At 46.8% G+C, this 5,725-nt stretch overlaps 1 pseudogene; it reads left to right on the plus strand.

The window, feature by feature from the left end:
• The first annotated feature begins 2,403 nt into the window (after positions 1-2,403).
• Positions 2,404-2,520, plus strand: LOC126096002 (5S ribosomal RNA; annotated as a pseudogene).
• The last annotated feature ends 3,205 nt before the right edge of the window (positions 2,521-5,725 follow it).

The raw sequence follows: 5,725 nt of genomic DNA on the forward strand, positions 1-5,725 counted from the left end.
CAATGTATTTACCTTAATAGTCATAATACACTCCTGGAAATTGAAATAAGAACACCGTGAATTCATTGTCCCAGGAAGGGGAAACTTTATTGACACATTCCTGGGGTCAGATAGATCACACGATCACACTGACAGAACCACAGGCACATAGACACAGGCAACAGAGCATGCACAATGTCGGCACTAGTACAGTGTATATCCACCTTTCGCAGCAATGCAGGCTGCTATTCTCCCATGGAGACGACCGTAGAGATGCTGGATGTAGTCCTGTGGAACGGCTTGCCATGCCATTTCCACCTGGCGCCTCAGTTGGACCAGCGTTCGTGCTGGACGTGCAGACCGCGTGAGACGACGCTTCATCCAGTCCCAAACATGCTCAATGGGGGACAGATCCGGAGATCTTGCTGGCCAGGGTAGTTGACTTACACCTTCTAGAGCACGTTGGGTGGCACGGGATACATGCGGACGTGCATTGTCCTGTTGGAACAGCAAGTTCCCTTGCCGGTCTAGGAATGGTAGAACGATGGGTTCGATGACGGTTTGGATGTACCGTGCACTATTCAGTGTCCCCTCGACGATCACCAGTGGTGTACGGCCAGTGTAGGAGATCGCTCCCCACACCAAGATTCCGGGTGTTGGCCCTGTGTGCCTCGGTCGTATGCAGTCCTGATTGTGGCGCTCACCTGCACGGTGTCAAACACGCATACGACCATCATTGGCACCAAGGCAGAAGCGACTCTCATCGCTGAAGACGACACGTCTCCATTCGTCCCTCCATTCACGCCTGTCGCGACACCACTGGAGGCGGGCTGCACGATGTTGGGGCGTGAGCGGAAGACGGCCTAACGGTGTGCGGGACCGTAGCCCAGCTTCATGGAGACGGTTGCGAATGGTCCTCGCCGATACCCCAGGAGCAACAGTGTCCCTAATTTGCTGGGAAGTGGCGGTGCGGTCCCCTACGGCACTGCGTAGGATCCTACGGTCTTGGCGTGCATCCGTGCGTCGTTGCGGTCCGGTCCCAGGTCGACGGGCACGTGCACCTTCCGCCGACCACTGGCGACAACATCGATGGACTGTGGAGACCTCACGCCCCACGTGTTGAGCAATTCGGCGGTACGTCCACCCGGCCTCCCGCATGCCCACTATACGCCCTCGCTCAAAGTCCGTCAACTGCACATACGGTTCACGTCCACGCTGTCGCGTCGTGCTACCAGTGTTAAAGACTGCGATGGAGCTCCGTATGCCACGGCAAACTGGCTGACACTGACGGCGGCGGTGCACAAATGCTGCGCAGCTAGCGCCATTCGACGGCCAACACCGCGGTTCCTGGTGTGTCCGCTGTGCCGTGCGTGTGATCATTGCTTGTACAGCCCTCTCGCAGTGTCCGGAGCAAGTATGGTGGATCTGACACACCGGTGTCAATGTGTTCTTTTTTCCATTTCCAGGAGTGTAGTTTTGGTTTCTGTAAACTGTCGCCATATTCCAGAAACAACAGAATGATTCACGTTAAGCCACCGGGCCACATCAGCTTGCGACTGTCCTGTTTCCATTCTTCCTATGCCCCCCTCAGCAGAGAATCTGGTAGGTTTTCTTCCCTGTGCTATACTACGCCGTCTGTGGCTGTGTTCACAGCGATTGTGGGTGTGAGACGATTGGCAAACACTGCCCCGTTTGATAGGTGCCTCACATCATCATTGGTATGAGAACACGATCGTACGGATGTCTGTTGACAGTTTGTATGATTATGTCATGAATTAGCGACAGGACAGAGGAACAGCGGTAGGTTGCTTAAGTTTGAGGGCCGACTCGTCACCTGATAGCAGGGCTCCTAGCTCACAGTCGAAACTATAGCGCCCCTGAGGTTAATGTTTCGTTGTAAAGCACTGATATGAACGACACCTCCTTTTCCAACATCTCGCTTCAACAAACAGTGCTTCAAACCACGGGTTTCGAGATAACGTTATCTTAAGTGATGATGATGATGATGTTTGGTTTGTGGGGCGCTCAACTGCGTGGTTATCAGCGCCCGTACAATTTCCCAACCTTTGCTCAGTCCAATTTCGCCACTTCCCTGGATGATGATGAAATGATGAGGACAACACAAACACCCAGTCATCGCGAGGCAGGTGAAAATCCCTGACCCCGCCGGGAATCGAACCCGGGACCCCGGGCTCGGGAAGCGAGAACGCTACTGCGAGACCACGAGCGGCGGACAGTTATCTTATGTGCCGCCAGACTTCAGATGTTTACATTTATTTACGCACCGTGTATATAGTTGCTTCACGTACGACGTTTTACAGGAGCTGTCGTAAAAAAATTTATGTTACAAATCCTGCAATGCCGTTAGTAAAGAAAGAGTGTTTAAAATACATAAATAAATTTAAATACTGTTACCGAACATGGGGCAACGGCCTTGCCGCAGTGGATACACCGGTTCCCGTGAGATCACCGAAGTTAAGCGCTGTCGGGTGTGGCCGGCACTTGGATGGGTGACCATCCAGCCGCCATGTGCTGTTGCCTTTTTTGGGGGTGCACTCAGCCTCGTGATGCCAATTGAGGAGCTACTCGACCGAATAGTAGCGGCTCCGGTCAAAGAAAACCGTCATAACGACCGGGAGAGCGGTGTGCTGACCACACGCCCCTCCTATCCGCATGCTCACCTGAGGATGACACGGCGGTCGGATGGGCCACTTGTGGCCTGAAGACGGAGTGCTTTTTTTTTTATTTACCGAAGATGGGGTGGGAAGCATCTTGAAATTTCACCATTGAAATATAAACTCTTATTTTGTGTATTTATTTACTTGAAATAAATGCCTATAGAAGCAACTAGTTGTAGCCAATTCGTCATAAACGTTCTTCAGTTTCTACAGTTTCAGTGCTCTTATATGTTCACAATGGACAAGACTTATTTAGCAATGTTAATACGAGAACGAATAGAAAAACAAAATGTGGCCATCAGACAGGCAACACCAGTCGACAAGCAATTAGGAATAACTTTGCTAACTTTGGCCATGAGCCAGGTCATTAGATCAATGCCCGTCAAAAAGCGAATCAAGTATTGGTGCGGTACACGGTTCCTAGGCGTGTTTTATAATAACATGTATCTAGCAATCAATAGCCGAATCCAAGTGTTTCTTGGAAGTGTAGTTACTTTGCTCAGTAATAACCAATTATACTCACAGAGACGTAATATTTTAAGACATGCCTAATTTTAATTTACGTTGGTAAATTTGTCAGTGATTTAAGTAAAGTTGACCACGTTTTTCAGGGGTAGGGCCGTATGTAAAGCGGACACTGCGGGGTTAGAGGGTGCGATGGGGGGATGCTTTCTTGTTTGTCCTCCAGTGGTGACACTTCATCGGCGTGTGTGCCTCATAGCGATTGGCTGTGATGGTATAAATTTCAAACAGAAGTAGCACGGATTCATGAAGGCACATTACAGTGATGATCAAATGCGGTAGATACTTGCAGCAGGAAATATAAAATTAAATTAAGATTGTTGTTATACAATGCCATGAGCAGAAGGAAAATGACATCCCAAACATATAGTTTAACACTAGCTGAGTATCCGGCGTCGCCCATGTATGTATTTATGCCAGTCTTCTGTTAGTCTACCTCCTTCTTCCTCCTCTCCCCCCTCTCTACCCGTCTTCTTCTCCTCCTGTCTCCATCTCCTCCTGCCGACTCCATCTCCTCTTCCTTCTCATCCCTCTCTGCCAGTCGACCTCCTCATCTTCCTTTTCTGTCCCACTCTCTGTCTCTCTGTTCATCTCTTCCTCCCCTATCTGTGTCCACCTCCTCCTTACCCCTCTCTATCAGTCGATCACCTCTTTCTCCGTTCTTGCTCCACGTTATCACCTGTACCAAAATAAGAGTTTGCTGGCTTTTAGCCCCATAGCATTTCTTTCCAGATGATAAGTAGTATGTGTACCACGTTTGGTTGAAATCGATCCAGGTATTTAGGAGGAGCTTATCAGTGGCTTTGCCTGCGTATGCACATGTCACATATACTATGTAGCACATATATGTGCACATATTTGACCTGCGTCTCTAGCAATTTAGTTTTCACTTAGCTGATTTTTTTCACTTCATATCTCGTGGACTATGTGTCGTTTCCTGATATTATCTTGTAGGTACGATCAGCGGCGTATGTCGATACTGTCTGCGAAATGTGTTGTGTACAGAGTAAATGGCAAAGAAGTAATAAATTAAAACGTAATGCCTGATGCGGGAGTTTTACTGCATGAACAGGGAAACTTCAGTGAGAGATAAACTGTTTTCTTTAAACACTTTTTGAGGGTTGACTATGAGAAAAAGTTTCGAACAGGTTTGGAATTGTGTGTAAAGTTGTTGAAAGTAACTAAGCGCTCTGATTCTCAAGTATCTCCGCCCCCCCCTCCCCCGTCAGTGGTTGAAGTCGGGCGTGGGCGTGGGTGTTGTAATTAGCGTAAGTTAGTTTAAGTTAGGTTAAGTAGTGTGTAAGCTTAGGGAGCAATGACCTCAGCAGTTTGGTCCCATAGGAACTCACCACAAACTTCCAAAATTTTCTCAAGTAAAGGGTGAATAAAACACGAGTATTCGCGTGCCGTGGGCTACAATTCGTTTTCAACCTTATCCTCAACTTTTGATAGGTATGTGGCTATTACGCCCACAGCGATTCTTTCCGGACTATAAGTGATTTGTGTACTAATTTTGGTTTAGCCAGAGATGTGGAACACACGTACGTATATACATTTTTACAATATGTATGGATTTGTTATCGTGTAACATATTGGCTAATGTATTTAAACGTAAGTACAGATACTGATATTAATCCGTCAATCGTCCGTTCACATAGAAAACTCAACACATTGTCAGGCAATTGCAGTCGACACGAAATGTTCCGAATGGTGCTGAATTCTGACTACCGGTACTTGTGTGCCAACGCTCAATTAACGCACCCCTACTATAGCTGGTTTGTTGGGTGCTCATAACTTACTAATTTATGTAGATTACCAATCTGCTAATGCGACCAGACGTGCCACCACAGTATTGACTCTTGAGCAAGAAAGTTCGGCGACTGCTTCAGATTTAGTGCGTTGATACGGAAAAAAAATTTTTAGCAAATATTTTTTAAATATTTGTCCAAAAATACTTTTGACAATTGATGGCATAAGCATGAGTTGTTTCTATAACATTGAATAAATGAAGCCATCGCTTCTTTGTTTATTTTACAAAGTTTAAACGTCTACATCACTTGAACTTAGCATATATACCGGCTGTATTACGCTGATGCCAAACTGAAAAAGTTCGAACAACAGAATAGCGAACATACGAAAACGCGTCACGGGTGGAGTAGAACGCGAGCACCTAGCTCTCTCTGCCACAGATGTCTTCCGATCGAGAAAAACTGACACTAAATGTATCTGATGGGTCACTTGAATTTTCTTGCGCAACTGCCTGATAGGCTAGCTTCAATGGTAATTAACTGGGAAACGGCGCAACGTGTCGAATTTTTTTCTTAAAAGTTGTTTCTCAAGACAATCTATCCTGCAACACCTTTACCAACTTCGCACCCCTGTTTCTGACCACCCCATGTTACTATGTCCCTCCGAAACTATAGATAAAAAAAGCAATTTTTTTGTACTATCTCACATTTGTAGTTACGTGTCTTTCATTCAGAACCAAGTAGTTTTTTGTGCACCTGCCTAATGGGCTTCATGGATGGAAAATCGTTACTGCTGAG

The sequence above is a fragment of the Schistocerca cancellata genome, chromosome 8 (genome assembly GCF_023864275.1).
Source record: "Schistocerca cancellata isolate TAMUIC-IGC-003103 chromosome 8, iqSchCanc2.1, whole genome shotgun sequence".
In the NCBI taxonomy this organism is placed as follows: Eukaryota; Metazoa; Arthropoda; class Insecta; order Orthoptera; family Acrididae; genus Schistocerca; species Schistocerca cancellata.